Source organism: Triticum aestivum, chromosome 2D (genome assembly GCF_018294505.1).
Source record: "Triticum aestivum cultivar Chinese Spring chromosome 2D, IWGSC CS RefSeq v2.1, whole genome shotgun sequence".
Taxonomy (NCBI): Eukaryota; Viridiplantae; Streptophyta; class Magnoliopsida; order Poales; family Poaceae; genus Triticum; species Triticum aestivum.
The window spans coordinates 373,272,735-373,291,414 of record NC_057799.1 but is presented as its reverse complement, the minus strand read 5'-3'; positions in this window follow the sequence as shown (position 1 = coordinate 373,291,414).

The following is an 18,680-nucleotide window of genomic DNA, read 5'->3' as shown; positions in this document are numbered from 1 at the left end:
GGGCGATTACAGACCTATCTCCCTGGTTCACAGTCTGCCCAAGTTGGTCTCTAAGGTCTTAACTAACAGGTTTCAATGCAGGATTCCAGAGTTTGTGCACCCTTTGCAATCTGGTTTTTTGAAAGGACGTTCGATCATTGAAAACTTCGCTCTAGCCGCTGAGCTGGTCCAGACTGCTCACAAAAGAAAACTGTCGGTTATCGTCTTAAAACTGGACTTTCAGAAAGCCTTTGACAGTGTGAGTTGGAGCTGCCTTTTACAGATCTTTCAAGCTAGAGGCTTCCCGCAGAGGTGGATTCAGCGGATTTCCTCCTTGTTATCCACTGGCAAATCGCGAGTCTTAATGAATGGAGAGCTTGGTGATGTTTTTCTGCTAAGAAGGGCTTCCGTCAAGGGGACTCTCTTTCTCCATACCTTTTCATCTTGGTTGCTGATGTGCTTCAACGCTTATGCTGCATGCATTTCCAGGCTGGCAGTTTGCTGCACCGCCTTGGCTCAGATGTTTCGTTCCCAGTTTTGCAATATGCGGATGACACTCTGCTTATCTTCCAGGGGAATTTGCAACAAGCTCAGGTTATCAAAAACATCCTATCTGCTTTCTCGGACTTCTCTCGTCTCCAGATAAATTTCCACAAGAGCACGTTGGTTCCGGTTTCAGTTGAGGCTGACACTGCGCTGGAGATTGCTCGTCTACTTGGCTATCTAGTCTCCTCTTTCCCATGCACTTACCTCGGCCTGTCTTTGTCTCTGAATAAGATTACACACGGTATGCTTCTACCAGTCATCCACAAAGTCGACAAGAGGCTATCGGGCTGGCTAGCTACTTTTCTTTCATGGGGAGGTAGGCTTACGTTGATCAACTCGGTGCTCGCCGGCATTCCGAGCTATTTCATGACTTGCTTCCCGTGGCCAAAGGATCCATCAATAAGTTGGAGGGACTCTTGTGCGCTTTCTTCTGGCAAGGCAAGAGCAAAACCTCGGGCGGCCATTGCCTTGTGGCTTGGGACAGAGTCATCCTGCCGCGGCGCGCGGGTGGCTTGGGAATCAGGGATCTATCAGCACACAACCAAGCTATGATGTGTAAGTTTGTGGCCAAAGTTTTTCAGTTTTCAGACATACCCGGCTATCATTGGCTGGCTTCGCAATACTGTAGAAATAATCTACCCAGTGGCAATAGTACGAGAGACACGGCTTTCTGGAAAGGGCTCAAAACTTGCATCCCGCTAGTCTTGTTTTCCTCTCGCTGCTCGATTGGCTCCGGGGCTCTGGTTTCCTTCTGGCAAGATCAATGGCTAGAGGTTGGGAGGCTGATGTTTGTGCTGCCAGTCTTATACTCTTTTGCCAAGGATAAATTATGTTCAATCCAGTCGCAAATATCCCAGGGCGGTTGGGATATACAGTTGTATCCAAATCTCTCACATACATCGGCACAAGAGTTGCAGGTCCTGCTTGGCCTCATCGCAAATGTCACTCGGTGTGACACCAATGTAGATCACCGGGTCTCTTCTCTCTCTGGAAAGGAGCTTGCTACAGGTTATTTCTACAAGTTGTTCACTTTCCGGGGAAGGAGGTGTGCTTTTGAGCAATGGATTTGGGATGCGATCATTCCTAACAGGCACAAGGTCGTTCTTTGGCTGGCTTTTTATGGGCATTTAAATACCAGGGACAATATGTACAAAAAAGGCTGGTCTGCGCTTGTCTCGCATGCTGACTGTGATATCTGCCCCGCTGTGGAGTCAATCGATCACCTCGTACTACGGTGTTGGCCTGCTGAACATCTCTGGGGCAAGCTGCAGTTAGACACGTTGGCTTGTGCTTCACCTGACTTACTGTCTTTCTTCGAGCGCGTTTCTCAGCAGCCAGCCCTCAAGAAGAAATGGAACGTCGCCTGATATGTCTCCGTCGTATCTATAATTTTTTATTGTTCCACGCCAATATTCTACAACTTTCATATACTTTTGGCAACTTTATACTATTTTTGTGACTAACATATTGATCCAGTGCCCAGTGCCAGTTCCTGTTTGTTGCATGTTTTATGTTTCACAGAAACCCCATATAAAACGGAATCCAAACGGAATAAAAACGGACGGAGAATATTTTTGGAATATTTGGGAAATATGGGAGGAAGAATCAACGTGACACAGTGCCCGAGGTGGCCACGAGGCAAGGGGCGCGCCTGCCCCCCTGGGCGCGCCCCCGACCCTCGTGGGCCCCTCGTAAGGCAGTTGCTGCTCTTCTTTGGCCGCAAGAAAGCTAATTTTCGGAAAAAATCTGGGTGAAGGTTTCAATCCAATCGGAGTTACGGATCTCCGGATATATAAGAAACGGTGAAAGGGCAGAATCCCATAACGCAGAAACAGAGAGAGACAGAGAGACAAATCCAATCTCGGAGGGGCTCTCACCCCTCCCATGCCATGGAGGCCAAGGACCAGAGGGGAAACCCTTCTCCCATCTAGGGAGGAGGTCAAGGAAGAAGAAGGGGGCCCCTCTCCCCCTCTCTTCCGGTGGCGCTGGAACGCTGCCGTGGCCACCATCATCATCACCGCGATCTTCACCAACACCTCCGCCATCTTCACCAACATCTCCATCACCTTCCCCCCTCTATCTATAGTGGTCCACTCTCCCGCAACCCGCTGTATCCTCTACTTGAACATGGTGTTATATGCTTCATATTATTATCCAACGATGTGTTGCCATCCTATGATGTCTGAGTAGATTTTCCTTGTCCTATCTGTGGTTGATGAATTGCTATGATTGATTTAATTTGCTTGTGTTTATGTTGCTGTCCTTTGGTGCCCATCATATGAGTGCGGGCGTGGATCACACCATAGGGTTAGTTGTATGCTGATAAGACTATCTATTGGAGGGCAAGAGTGACAGAAGCTTCTACCTAGCATAGAAATTGATGCATACGGGATTGAAGGGGGACCAGTATAACTTAATGCTATGGTTGGGTTTTACCTTAATGAACGTTAGTAGTTGCGGATGCTTGCTAATAGTTCCAATCATAAGTGCATAGAATTCCAAGTCAGGGATGACATGCTAGCAGTGGCCTCTCCCACATAAAACTTGCTATCGGTCGAGTAAAGTAGTCAATTGCTTAGGGACAATTCGCAACTCCTACCACCACTTTTCCACACTCGCTATATTTACTTTATTGTGTCTTTATCTAAACAGCCCCTAGTTTTTATTTACGTGCTCTTTATTATCTTGCAGACCTATCCAACAACACCTACAAAGTACTTCTAGTTTCATACTTGTTCTGGGTAAAGCGAACGTCAAGCATGCGTAGAGTTGTATCGATGGTCGATAGAACTTGAGGGAATATTTGTTCTACCTTTAGCTCCTCGTTGGGTTTGACACTCTTACTTATCAATAGAGGCTACAGTTGATCCCCTATACTTGTGGGTTATCAAGACCTTTTTCTGGCGCCGTTGCCGGGGAGCAATAGCGTGGGGTGAATATTCTCGTGTGTGCTTGTTTGCTTTATCACTAAGTAATTTTTATTTTCTATTCTTAGTTGTTCTCTATGTTTAGTTATGGATATGGAACACAAAATACCAAAAAAATAGGTTTACTTTCTACTCATGGAGATGGGGAACCTCCTAAAACCCTCGATGCTCGTTATGTGATAGATATTATGTACTACTTTGATAATCCAGAGAAAACCCCATTCAATCTGGTAATGGGAGACACGTTGGATCAACCTGAATACTTTAGGGATTATCGCTTGACTCAAAAAGGGAAACTATTATGGGATCAAATTTATATGTTGAAGTGGTATGCTTGGCAAGTATGCTTGAGTTATGATTATACTTGTTGCTCTAGGATGAAGGCTCCACACCTTCCCTTTTCATGCAAATTTAATGATAATAAAACCTTGGCTTCTTATGCTAATGGTATATATGATTACTATGATGTGGAACAAATAGAAGAATTTGTTGCTTTTATGGGTGCTTATGAAATTGAATCTTTGTTCAAAGAGTGTGAAAATCTTTATGATGCTGTTTATAGACCTGAAAATTTAGCTATCCTTAAATATTGCTATAAGAATTATGAATTCAATTCCAATATTGATGAATTTGTTGAGAAAGTCTCCGCTGTCCAAGAAGAGACTAATATTTTGCAGGAGTCTATTGATGAAATTGTGAGCTCATTGGATGAAAAAGATGAGGAGGAGAGCGAAGAACAAAAGGAGGAAGAGCGGATTGATCACCCGTGCCCACCTTCTAATGAGAGTAACCCTCTAACTCATACATTGTTTAATTTCCCTCCGTGCTTACCGAAGGATGATTGCTATGATGACTGTTATGATCCCGTTGATTCTCTTGAAATATCCCTTTTTAATGATGCTTGCTATGCTTGTGGCCAAGATGCCAATATGAATTATGCTTATGGAGATGAAGTTGCTATAGTTCCTTATGTTAAACATGAAATTGTTGCTATTGCACCCACGCATGATAGTCCTATTATCTTTTTGAATTCTCCAAACTACACTATATCGGAGAAGTTTGTGCTTATTAAGGATTATATTGATGGGTTTCCTTTTATTACTACACATGATGATTTTGATAGATATAATATGCATGTGCTTGCTGCTCCTACTTGCAATTATTATGAGAGAGGAACTATATCTCCACCTCTCTATGTTTCCAACATGATAAAATTGCAAGAAACTGTTTATACTATGCATTGGCCATTACTAGGTGTGCATGAATTGTTCTTTTATGACATGCCAATGCATGGGAAGAGAGTTAGACTTCGTCATTGCTTGATATATGTTGCTTTGTGCTCACTACTAAATGCCAAATCATTGCTAATTAAAATTGGCTTTGATATACCTTGGGATCCAGGTGGATCCATTACTTGAGCACTTTATGCCTAGCTTAATGGCTTTAAAGAAAGCGCTGCCAGGGAGACAACCCGGAAGTTTTAGAGATTCATTTATTTCTGTTGAGTACTTTCATATAGTTTAAAAACAAAAAAATAAAGAGGGAACACAAAACTTTTCAAGAAGGAAAGTGAAAGTGAGAGAGACAAGCATTGTTGAAGTGGGAGCTAGCCTTGAACTTTGTTCATGCTCACGGAAACTTTGTGAATCTTGATTATAGAAACTTTTCAACAAAAATAATTATCCCCTTGTACAATTCCATTGTATTATAAAAATAATGTGCCAAGGTTTGCCTTTAGGATGTTTAAAATGCTTGTTGGTTTGTACGGTGCAGGACAGAAACTTTCGCTGTAGTGCACAATTTTTAGTTTTTTACTGGGACTCAAACGGTTCTGATTCTTTTTGCACTGTATTTCTATACAAATTTTTTATTTTTCCTAATTTTTGCAGAATTTTTAAAGTACCAGAAGTATGTTTAATGTTCAGATTGTTACAGAATGTTCTGTTTTAGACAGATTCTGTTTTTGATGCATAGTTTGCTTGTTTTGATGAAACTATCAATTTCTATCAGTGGATTAAGCCATGAAAAAGTTATATTACAGTAGCTACAATGCAAAAACAAAATATGAATTGGTTTGCAACAGTACTTAGAGTAGTGATTTGCTTTATTATACTAACGGATCTTACCGAGTTTTCTGTTGAAGTTTTGTGTGGATGAAGTGTTCGATGATCGAGGATGTCTCAATGTGAGGAGAAGAAGGAGAGGAAAGAGCTCAAGATTAGGGATGCCCAAGGCACCCCATGTAAATATTCAAGGAGACTCAAGCGTCTAAGCTTGGGGATGCCCCGGAAGGCATCCCCTCTTTCTTCAACAAGTATCGGTATGTTTTCGGATTTGTTTCGTTCATGCGATATGTGCAAATCTTGGAGCGTCTTTTGCATTTAGTTTTCATTTTTCTTTTATGCACCATGCTGGTATGAGGTAGTCCTTGGTTGATTTATAGAATGCTCATTGCACTTCACTCATATTCTTTGAGTATGGCTTTATAGAATGCTTCTTGTGCTTCACTTATATCATTTGAAGTTTGGATTGCCTGTTTCTCTCCACATAGAAAATCGCCATTTGTAGAAAACTCTCTTGCTTCACTTATATCTATTTAGAGAGATGCCAGGAATTGGTCATTCACATGGTTAGTCATAAAATCCTACATAAAACTTGTAGATCACTGAATATGACATGTTTGATTCCTCGCAATAGTTTTGCGATATAAAGATGGTGATATTAGAGTCATGCTAGTGGGTAGTTGTGGATTAGTAGAAATACTTGTGTTGAGGTTTGTGATTCCCGTAGCATGCACGTATGGTGAATCGTTATGTAACGAAGTCGGGGCATGATTTATTTATTGATTTGTCTTCCTTATGAGTGGCGGTAGGGGACGAGCGATGGTCTTTTCCTACCAATCTATCCCCCTAGGGGCATGCGTAGTAGTACTTTGCTTCGAGGGCTAATAAACTTTTGCGATAAATATATGAGTTCTTTATGACTAATGTGAGTCCATGGATTATACGCACTCTCACCCTTCCATCATTGCTAGCCTCTTCGGTACCGTGCATTGCCCTTTCTCACCTCGAGAGTTGGTGCAAACTTCGCCGGTGCATCCAAACCCCATGATACGATACGCTCTATCACACATAAACCTCCTTATATCTTCCTCAAAACAGCCACTATACCTACCTATCATGGCATTTCCATAGCCATTCTGAGATATATTGCCATGCAACTTCCATCATCATCATATACATGACTTGAGCATTTATTGTCATATTGCTTTGCATGATCGTAAGATAGCTAGCATGATGTTTCCATGGCTTGTCCGTTTTTTGATGTCATTGCTACGCTAGATCATTGCACATCCCGGTACACCGCCGGAGGCATTCATATAGAGTCATATCTTTGTTCTAGATACCGAGTTGTAATATTGAGTTGTAAGTAAATAAAAGTGTGATGATCATCATTGTTAGAGCATTGCCCCAGTGAGGAAAGGATGATGGAGACTATGATTCCCCCACAAGTCGGGATGAGACTCCGGACGAAAAAAAAGAGAAAGGCCAAAAAAAGAGAAGGCCCAAAAAAACAAAACAAAAAAACAAAAAAATGAGAGAAAAATAGAGAAGGGGCAATGTGACTATCCTTTTACCACACTTGTGCTTCAGAGTAGCACCATGTTCTTCATATAGAGAGTCTCTTGAGTTATCACTTTCATATACTAGTGGGAATTTTCATTATAGAACTTGGCTTGTATACTCTGATGATGGGCTTCCTCAAATGCCCGAGGTCTTCATGAGCAAGCAAGTTGGATGCACACCCACTTAGTTTCCAGTTTGAGCTTTCATATACTTATAGCTCTTAGTGCATCCGTTGCATGGCAATCCCTACTCCTCACATTGACATCAATTGATGGACATCCCCATAGCCCATTGATTAGCCGCGTCGGTGTGATACTTTCTCCTTTTTGTCTTCTCCACACAACCTCCATCATCCTATTCTATTCCACCCATAGTGCTATGTCCATGGCTCACGCTCATGTATTGCGTGACGGTTGAAAAGGCTGAAGCGTGTTAAAAAGTATGAACCAATTGCTCGGCTTGTCATCAGGGTTGTGCATGATTTGAATATTTTGTGTGGTGAAGATGGAGCATAGCCAGACTATATGATTTTGTAGGGATAACTTTCTTTGGCCATGTTATTTTGAAAAGACATGATTGCTTTATTAGTATGCTTGAAGTATTATTGTCTTAATGTCAAATGATAGACTATTGCTTTGAATCACTCGTGTCTTAATATTCATGCCATGATTAGATTATGTGATCAAGATTATGCTAGGTAGCATTCCACATCAAAAATTATCTTTTTTATCATTTACCTACTCGACGACGAGCAGGAATTAAGCTTGGCGATGCTGATACGTCTCCGTCGTATCTATATTTTTTGATTTTTCCATGCCAATATTCTACAACTTTCATATACTTTTGGCAACTTTTTATACTATTTTTGGAACTAACATATTGATCCAGCGCCAGTTCATGTTTTTTGCATGTTTTATGTTTCACAGAAACCCCATATCAAACGGAATCCAAATGGAATAAAAACGGACGGAGAATATTTTTGGAATATTTGGGAAATATGGGAGGAAGAATCAACGCGAGACTGTGCCCGAGGTGGCCACGAGGCAGGGGCGCGCCTGCCCCCCTGGGCGCGCCCCTGACCCTCGTGGGCCCCTTGTAAGGTGGTTGCTGCTCTTCTTTGGCCGCAAGAAAGCTAATTTTCGGGAAAAAAATCTAGGCGAAGGTTTCAATCCAATTGGAGTTACGGATCTCCGGATATGTAAGAAACGGTGAAAGGGCAGAATCCCAAAACGCAGAAACAGAGAGAGACAGATCCAATCTCGGAGGGGCTCTCGCCCCTCCCATGCCATGGAGGCCAAGGACCAGAGGGGAAACCCTTCTCCCATCTAGGGAGGAGGTCAAGGAAGAAGAAGAAGGGGGGCCCTCTCCCCCTCTCTTCCGGTGGCGCCGGAACGTTGCCGTGGCCACCATCATCATCACCGCGATCTTCACCAACACCTCCGCCATCTTCACCAACATCTCCATCACCTTCCCCCCTCTATCTACAGAGGTCCACTCTCCCGCAACCCGCTGTACCCTCTATTTGAACATGGTGCTATATGCTTCATATTATTATCCAATGATGTATTGCCATCCTATGATGTCTGAGTAGATTTTCCTTGTCCTATCGGTGGTTGATGAATTGCTATGATTGATTTAATTTGCTTGTGGTTATGTTGTTGTCCTTTGGTTCCCATCATATGAGCGCGCACGTGGATCACACCATAGGGTTAGTTGTATGCTGATAAGACTATGTATTGGAGGGCAAGAGTGCCAGAAGCTTCTACCAAGCATAGAAATTGATGCATACGGGATTGAAGGGGGACCAATATAACTTAACGCTATGGTTGGGTTTTACCTTAATGAATGTTAGTAGTTGCGGATGCTTGCTAATAGTTCCAACCATAATCGCATAGAATTCCAAGTCAGGGATGACATGCTAGCAATGGCCTCTCCCACATAAAACTTGCTATCGGTCGAGTAAAGTAGTCAATTGCTTAGGGACAAATTTGCAACTCCTACCACCACTTTTCCACACTCGCTATATTTAATTTATTGTGTCTTTATCTAAACAGCCCCTAGTTTTTATTTACGTGCTCTTTACAATCTTGCAAACCTATCCAACAACACCTACAAAGTACTTCTAGTTTCATACTTGTTCTGGGTAAAGCGAACGTCAAGCGTGCGTAGAGTTGTATCGGTGGTCGATAGAACTTGAGGGAATATTTGTTCTACCTTTAGCTCCCCGTTGGGTTCGACACTCTTACTTATCGAAAGAGGCTACAATTGATCCCCTATACTTGTGGGTTATCATCGCCATCGCGGCTTGCGTCATCACTCTATGGCATGCTCGGAATGATCGAGTTTTCAATAGTAAGTTATGGTCTGGTCCGTACACAAGGTTCTATGCTGCAGATTTGCTTCGTCTTTGGCTACACAGAGCTAAGCAGCAACAGGACAAGGATGATTTGATGACCTGGGTGCATTGCTTGACAAACTAATTATGTTGTGGTTTTGATGCTCTCCCTTTTTTATTTCCTCTCTTCTCTGTATCTTCGCACCTTTGGTGCATTTCTCCTGGTTCCTGTAACGGACTTTTTGTCCCCCAGGCTACGGCCTGTTTGAAATATATAAGGTAGAGCCATCTCTACCTTTACTTTCAAAAAAAATGAGCATGATTGCAATGTTATTAGTATGAATTCTTTGAATATCCATGATGCTAATGATATGCAAAGCCACGAGCTTGGGGATGCTATGTTTGATGAAGATGATATTTTTAGCCCCCCAAGTTTTGATGAGAATATTCATTATGATGATAGCATGCCTCCTATTTAGTGACGAATCCAGTATTTCGGAAGAGGTTCCAATTGATTATGAGAACAAAGTTGCTATCTATGATGATTATTGTAATGACATGTATGCTATAAAGAATAATGATAACCATGAAACGTGTCATCTTGATTTTAATTTTCAGTCACATGATAGTTATTTTGTTGAGTTTGCTCCCACTTCTATTCATGAGAAGAAATTTGCTTATGTGGAGAGTAATATAAATTATATGCTTGTGGCTCATGAAAATAATGCTTTATGTGATAGTTATATTGTTGAATTCATTCATGATGCTACTGAAAATTATTATGAGGGAGGGATATATGCTTGTAAGAATTGCAATAATACCAAGTTTCCTCTCTATGTGTTGAAAATCTTGAAGCTATGCTTGTTTTGCTTTCCTGTGCTAGTTGATTCTTGTTACCATAAATTGTTTGCTCACAAAATCCCTATGCATAGGAAGTGGGTTAGACTTAAATGTTCTAGTCATATTCTTCATGATGCTCTCTTTATGTTTCAATTCTTATCTTTTATGTGAGCATCATTGAAATCATCATGCCTAGCTAGGGGCGTTAAACGTTAGCGCTTGTTGGGAGGCAACCCAATTTTATTTTTGTTCTTTGCTTTTTGCTCCTGTTTAGTAATAAATAATCTATCTAGCCTCTGGTTATATGTGGTTTTATGTTTTAATTAGTGTTTGTGACTAGTAGAACCTTTGGGAAGACTTGGGTGAAGTCTTTGCGATCTTGCTGTAAAAACCAGAAACTTTTCGCTCACGAGATTAGCTGCAAATTTTTACTGGAGAGTGCTTTTATGTTGATTCTTTTTTCAGATGATTAATAGACAAATTCCTCACGTCCAAAAATTTATTTCAGAATTTTTGGAGTTCCAGAAGTATTCGAACAAAACATATTACTACAGACTGTTCCGTTTTTACAGATTCTGTTTTCTATGTGTTGTTTGCTTATTTTGATGAATCTATGAGTAGTATCGGAGGGTATGAACCATAGATAAGTTGGAATATAGTAGATATTACACAAATATGAATTTATAATGAGTTCACAGCAGTACCAAAAGTGGTGATTTATTTTCTTATACTAACGGAGCTTACGAGTTTTCTGTTGAGTTTTGTGTTGTGAAGTTTTCAGGTTTTGGGTAAAGATTCGATGGACTATGGAATAAGGAGTGGCAAGAGCCTAAGATTGGGGATGCCCAAGGCACCCCAAGGTAATATTCAAGGACAACCAAGAGCCTAAGCTTGGGGATGCCCCGGAAGGCATCCCCTCTTTCGTCTTCGTTCATCAGTAACTTTACTTGAAGCTATATTTTTATTCACCACATGATATGTGTTTTGCTTGGAGCGTCATTTTATTTTATTTTGTTTTGCTTGCTGTTTGAATAATATCCCAAGATATGAAATTCTTAAATGTTAGAGAGTCTTCACATAGTTACATAATTATTCAACTACTCATTGATCTTCACTTATATTTCGGAGTAGTTTGTCGTTTGCTCTAGTGCTTCACTTATATCTTTTTAGAGCACGACGGTGGTCTTATTTTGAAGAAATAGATGAAATCTCATGCTTCACTAATATTATTTGGAGAGTCTTTAGAACAGCATGGTAATTTGCTTTGGTTATGAATTTAGTCCTAATATGATGGGCATCCAAGAGGGATAGAATAAAAACTTTCATATAAAGTGCATTGAATACTATGAGAAGTTTGATTCTTTATGATTGTTTTGAGATATGAAGATGGTGATATTAGAGTCATGCTAGTGGAGTAGTTGTGAATTTGAGAAATACTTGTGTTAAGGTTTGTGAGTCCCGTAGCATGCACGTATGGTGAACTGTTATGTAACGAAGTTGGAGCATGAGATATATTTTTATTGTCTTCCTTATGACTGGAGGTTGGGGACGAGCGATGGTCTTTTCCTACCAATCTATCCCCCTAGGAGCATGCGCGTAGTACTTCGTTTCGATAACTAATAGATTTTTGCAATAAGTATGTGAGTTCTTTGTGACTAATGTTGAGTCCATGGATTATACGCACTCTCACCCTTCCCCCATTGCTAGCCTCTCTTGTGTCGCGCAACTTTCGCCGGTTCCATACACCCACCATATACCTTCCTCAAAACAGCCACCATACCTACCTATTATGGCATTTCCATAGCCATTCCGAGATATATTGCCATGCAACTTTCCACCGTTCCGTTTATTATGACACGTTCCATCATTATCATATTGCTTTGCATGATCATGTAGTTGACATCGTATTTGTGGCAAAGCCACCATTCATAATCCTTTCATACATGTCACTCATGAGTCATTGCACATCCCGGTACACCGCCGGAGGCATGCATATAGAGTCATATTTTTGTTCTAGTAGTGAGTTGTAATTTTTTGAGTTGTAAGTAAATAGAAGTGTGATGATCTTAATTATTAGAGCATTGTCCCATGTGAGGAAATAAAAAAAGGGGAAGAAAGGCCAAAAAAGAGAAGGCCCAAAAAAGAACACAAAAAAATGAGAGAAAAAAGAGAGAAGGGGCAATGCTATTATCCTTTTACCACACTTGTGCTTCAAAGTAGCACCATGATCTTCATGATAGAGAGTCTCCTATGTTGTCACTTTCATATACTAGTGGGAATTTTTCATTATAGAACTTGGCTCGTATATTCCAACGATAGGCTTCCTCAAATGCCCTAGGTCTTCATGAGCAAGCAAGTTGGATGCATACCCACTTAGTTTCTTTTTGAGCTTTCATACACTTATAGCTCTAGTGCATCCGTTGCATGGCAATCCCTACTCACTCACATTGATATCTATTAATGGGAATCTCCATAGCCCGTTGATACGCCTAGTTGATGTGAGACTATCTCCCTCTTTTTGTCTTCTCCACAACCACCTTCTATTCCACCTATAGTGCTATGTCCATGGCTCACGCTCATGTATGCGTGAAAGTTGAAAAGGTTTGAGAATGTCAAAAGTATGAAACAATTGCTTGGCTTGTCATCGGGGTTGTGCATGATTTGAGTATTTTGTGTGATGAAGATGGTGCATAGCCAGACTATATGATTTTGTACAGATAAGCTTTCTTTGGGCATGTTATTTTGAGAAGACATAATTGCTTTATTAGTATGCTTGAAGTATTATTATTTTCATGTCAATATTAAACTTTTGTTTTGAATCTTATGGATCTGAATATTCTTGCCACAATAGAGAAGATTACATTGATAAATATGTTAGGTAGCATTCCACATCAAAAATTCTGTTTTTATCATTTACCTACTCGAGGACGAGCAGGAATTAAGCTTGGGGATGCTTGATACGTCTCCAACGTATCTATAATTCTTGATTGTTCCATGCTATTATATTATCCATCTAGGATGTTTTATATGCATTTATATGCTATTTTATATGATTTTTGGGACTAACCTATTAACCTAGAGCCCGGTGCCAGTTTCTGTCTTTTCCTTGTTTTGAGTTTTACAGAAAAGGAATACCAAACGGAGTCCAATTGACGTGCCAATTTTTGATGATTTTTTATCGACCAAAAGAAGCCCCTGGAGTAAAATAGTTGAGCCAGAAGAGTCCCGAGCCGTCCATGAGGGTGGAGGACGCGCCCTACCCCCTAGGCGCGCCCCCTGCCTCGTGGACGACTCGGAGACCCCCCCTGACGTGAGATCGACGCTAGGAATTCCTATAAATACAGAAACCCCCGAAAAGAAACCTAGATCGGGAGTTCCGCTGCCGCAAGCCTCTGTAGCCACCAAAAACCAATCGGGACGCTGTTCTGGCACCCTGCCGGAGGGGGGATCCATCACCGGTGGCCATCTTCATCATCCCGGCGCTCTCCATGACGAGGAGGGAGTAGTTCACCCTCGGAGCTGAGGGTATGTACCAGTAGCTATGTGTTTGATCTCTCTCTCTCTCTCTCGTGTTCTTGATTTGGCACGATCTTGATGTACCACGAGCTTTGCTACTATAATTGGATCTTATGATCTTGTGATGGATTGAGTTTTCCCTTTGAAGTTATCTTATCGGATTGAGTCTTTAAGGATTTGAGAACACTTGATGTATGTCTTGCATGTGCTTATCTATGGTGACAATGGGATATTCACGTGATCTACTTGATGTATGTTTTGGTGATCAACTTGCGGGTTCAGTGACCTTGTGAACTTATGCATAGGGGTTGGCACACGTTTTCGTCTTGACTCTCCGGTAGAAACTTTGGGGCACTCTTTGAAGTTCTTTGTGTTGGTTGAATAGATGAACCTGAGATTGTGTGATGCATATCGTATAATCATACCCGCGGATACTTGTGGTGACATTGGAGTATCTAGGTGACATTAGGGTTTTGGTTGATTTGTGTCTTAAGGTGTTATTCTAGTACAAACTCTAGGATAGATCGAACAGAAAGAATAGCTTCATGTTATTTTACTATGGGCTCTTGAATAGATCGATCAGAAAGGATAACTTTGAGGTGGTTTCGTACCCTAAAATAATCTCTTCATTTGTTTTCCACTATTAGTGACTTTGGAGTGACTCTGTGTTGCATGTTGAGGGATAGTTATATGATCTAATTATGTTATCCTTGTTGAGAGAACTTGCACTAGTGAAAGTATGAACCCTAGGCCTTGTTTCCTAGCATTGCAATACCGTTTACGCTCACTTTTATCGCTTGCTACCTTGCTGTTTTTATATTTTCAGATTACAAAAACCTATATCTACCATCCATATTGCACTTGTATCACCATCTCTTCGCCGAACTAGTGCACCTATACAATTTACCATTGTATTAGGTGTGTTGGGGACACAAGAGACTCTTTGTTATTTGGTTGCAGGGTTGTTTGAGAGAGCCCATCTTCATCCTATGCCTCCCACGGATTGATAAACATTAGGTCATACACTTGAGGGAAATTTGCTACTGTCCTACAAACCTCTGCACTTGGAGGCCCAACAACGTCTACAAGAAGAAGGTTGTGTAGTAGACATCAGTGGATAATGGTTGGATTTGTCCTATCACTATATAAGGGGAGTCTTCTTCTCCGAGTGGACTACCTCTTCCATCCCTAAGCTCCATTGTTTCTCTAAGCTCCATTTTCGCCTGATCTCTCTCCCTAGCCAATCAAACTTGTTGATTTTCTAGGGATTGGTTGAGAAGGCCCTGATCTACACTTCCACCAAGAGAAATTTGATTCCCCCCACTAATCCCTTGCGGATCTTGTTACTCTTGGGTGTTTGAGCACCCTAGACGGTTGAGGTCACCGCGGGGCCATATTCCATTGTAGTGAAGCTTCGTGGTGTCGTTGGGAGCCTCCAATTAAGTTGTGGAGATTGCCCAACCTTGTTTGTAAAGGTCCGATCGCCTCCAAGGGCACCAATAGTGGAATCACGGCATCTCGCATTATGTGAGGGTGTGAGGAGAATACGGTGGCCCTAGTGGCTTCTTGGGGAGCATTGTGCCTCCACACCGCTCCAACAGAGACGTACTTCCTCTTAAAGGGAAGGAACTTCGGTAACACATCCTCGTCTTCATCGGCTCCACTCTTGGTTATCTCGTACCTTTACTTGTGCAAGCTTATATTGTGTTGCATCCCTTGCTTGCTTGTGTACTTGTTGTTGTTGCATCATATAGGTTGCTCACCTGGTTGCATATCTAGACAACCTACTGTGATGCAAAGTTTAAATTGGTAAAGAATAGCTAAAAATTGTTAGTTGCCTATTCACCCCCCTCTAGTCAACTATATCGATCCTTTCAATTGGTATCAGAGCCTCGTCTCTTTATTAAGGACTTTGCCATCCGAAGAGTATGGTTGACATCATAGATGGTGAGGAGGAGCACCCCGGTGTGATTCCGTCCTCATCTACGACCGATGGGGGAACTCGGTCCCACGTGAGGAGTTCAATGTGGCGTTGGACACATTGAAAACCTCCATGACGGCCGAGGTCAAAGGCATGCTTAATAACTTTCTTGATGGTCTTAAATTATCCACCGCACCATTGGAAGTGGCCGATCCCACTAACAAGGTGACGGATGCTAACTCCGACAAGGGGGGAGCTACTAGTGATATAGTTCCTTTGTCTAGTGGTAAAAGTGGAAACGGCATCTATGCCCATGTTGAACCACCTCTTACTTATGGAGGACCCGTTCCCTCCACTCATTTAAATCATGCTGGTTCTCCTCCTAAGATTGTGAAAAATGAGGATTTTAACTCTTGGGTCTATCGCTTTAAACGTCATTTAAATCATGTTAACACTAATCTTTGGAGAATCATTGAGCAAGGTTTCTATCCGCATGACCCCAGCAACTTCACCCCTAGAGAAGCCGCGGATCATCAATTCAACGAGAATGCTCTCTTCATCATCCAAGATGCAATTCCATCCGAAGATATTGCACATCTCCGACCTTTCACCGTGGCCAAGGAAGCATGGCACCATCTCGTTTCCCTTTACAAGGGAAGCGCAAGCATTCAACACTCCAACTATGAAGTGGTGCAAGATGAAGCCGATGAGTTTGCAATGAATGAAGATGAAGAACCTCGTGAGCTTTACCGGAGATTAACCACTCTCGCAGTCTCACTCCGAGATCATGGGAGCAAGGATACGGATGACAATTGGATCAAGCGCAAGTTCCTCAAGGCATTTGAATCCTTGATTCAAATGGACTCAAACTAATCTGTTCTAAGTTGCATTAGCCCAAACACATTCATTTTGCCATGTCATTGCATGCATCATATTGTTGCATATTGCCTTGTGATGATTGTGTTTCGATGTGTTCTTCGTGGTAGGTTCTGCCTCCGAGGATATTCATGAGTATCCAACATCGAAGGGCTAGTCGTGAACCCAAAGCGGCACTAACTTCAGTTGGATACTCGTGAATATCCTCGGAGGCAGAACCTACCACGAAGAACACATCGAAACACAATCATCACAAGGCAATATGCAACAATATGATGCATGCAATGACATGGCAAAATGAATGTGTTTGGGCTAATGCAACTTAGAACAGATTAGTTTGAGTCCATTTGAATCAAGGATAGTCGTGAACCCGGGCCGACATGGCTAGTCATGAACCCAAAGCGGCACTAACTTACAGGGACAGGCATACATGAATCAACATCGAGCATGTCGGTCAGCAGCGTGTGAATCCAGGCTATAGCACTGGGCTAACAGGACTCCGGGAACCCGGGCTGTAGCAGGCTAGGTAGGACTCCGGATGTCACCGCGTGACATTTCCCCGAAGGGACAGACACAGGAACGAAGTGAAACACATGCCGGCCAATCAAGTGTTCCGGAGTAGTAGTGCTGGGCTAGCAGGACTCCGGTGAACCGGGCTGTAGCGGACTACTATGGCTCACGGAAGCACTAGACTACATTTCCCCATAAGAGAGGCTGCCAAGGATAAACAACTAGATTGTCGGATCCCACACATACCAAGCATTTCAATCATACACACAATATGCTCGATATGTGTAAATACAACATGGCATCACAACAAAACTCTACAACTCAAAGTACTTTATTTAAAGGCTCCGGAGAGCCATACATAACATGTTCATACGGATAGGTGTCACATGACCCGACACTCAAGTCATACAAACATACAAGCACATGCGGAAGCAAACTTGTCTGAGTACAGACAACTAGAAAGAAAGAAGGCTTGACGAAGCCTGTCTATCTACATAGGGTCCTTCACAAGCTCAGATCACCACCTGGCTGGCAAGTCACTTGTCAACGTCGAGATCTACATAGAACCCATCGGAGGGGGCGGTGTTGTCGTCTGAAAACAGTAATTAAAGCAACATGAGTACAAAGGTACTCAGCAAGTCTTACAACAGATCCTACTATACATGCACATTCTCAAGAAGGTAGTGGAGTTATTGCAGCAAGCCAGCTTTGACTCTTGGCTAAGCTATCCTACGAGACACCACTTGTAAAATAGTTTTCGCACATGAGTCCACTAATCACCATCTCAATACTTCACCGTGGATCCTCCCTCGTCATCCAACGAGAGGGCCATCCGCGGTACTCACACTTATCTTGAGTCTTTTTGTAGTAACCATTAACTTGTCTATGAACTGCATAGGTGACCAAGTAGTCCTTTACCGCGGACGCGGCTATTCGAATAGTTTTATACCCTGCAGGGGTGTACTTCGTCACACATGTTTCCATCACTTAGCGTCTGCACACGACATGTGCTCGGCAAACTTCAAGCGAAAGCCGACGTGGGTGTAGACCACGACCTGACTAACCACACAAGTCTCTAGTCCAGGTTTATCGCCTATTCGGGTTCCATCCGCAAGGAAATCCGGCCGGGGTGTCCTCAACGGCCCCAAACGATGTGTGCATGGTTCCCGAGACACCAAACGGGTGACTCGGTACACCGGGCCACGAGCCTACCGCATCACAGCCCACCCCTAAGGTCAGTGTTGCGCACGGCCTCCAGCAACTACAAACACCAGAAACTACTTGCAACTCCTGGACAGAGGGCGAGAGGGGTCAGTAAGTCGAGCGGGGTCATATTTCAGGGCCCAATGTGTGGTAGTAGCTGAATCTTAAATCACGCATACAGATCTCAGTTCTTAAGGACGGCCTCAATGAAACAACCCACCATGTACTCCTACATGGCCACTCATCGATACCCTTACCAAATCATGTTCAACACTTCACTCTCGTTATCGACACAACCATTCACTCTAGTTCATCACCCCAATGAGCCAGACCTGACACGATTCTAAGCATAGCAAGCATAGCATGGTAGGAAACACAAACATGGCTCAATCAACTCCTAC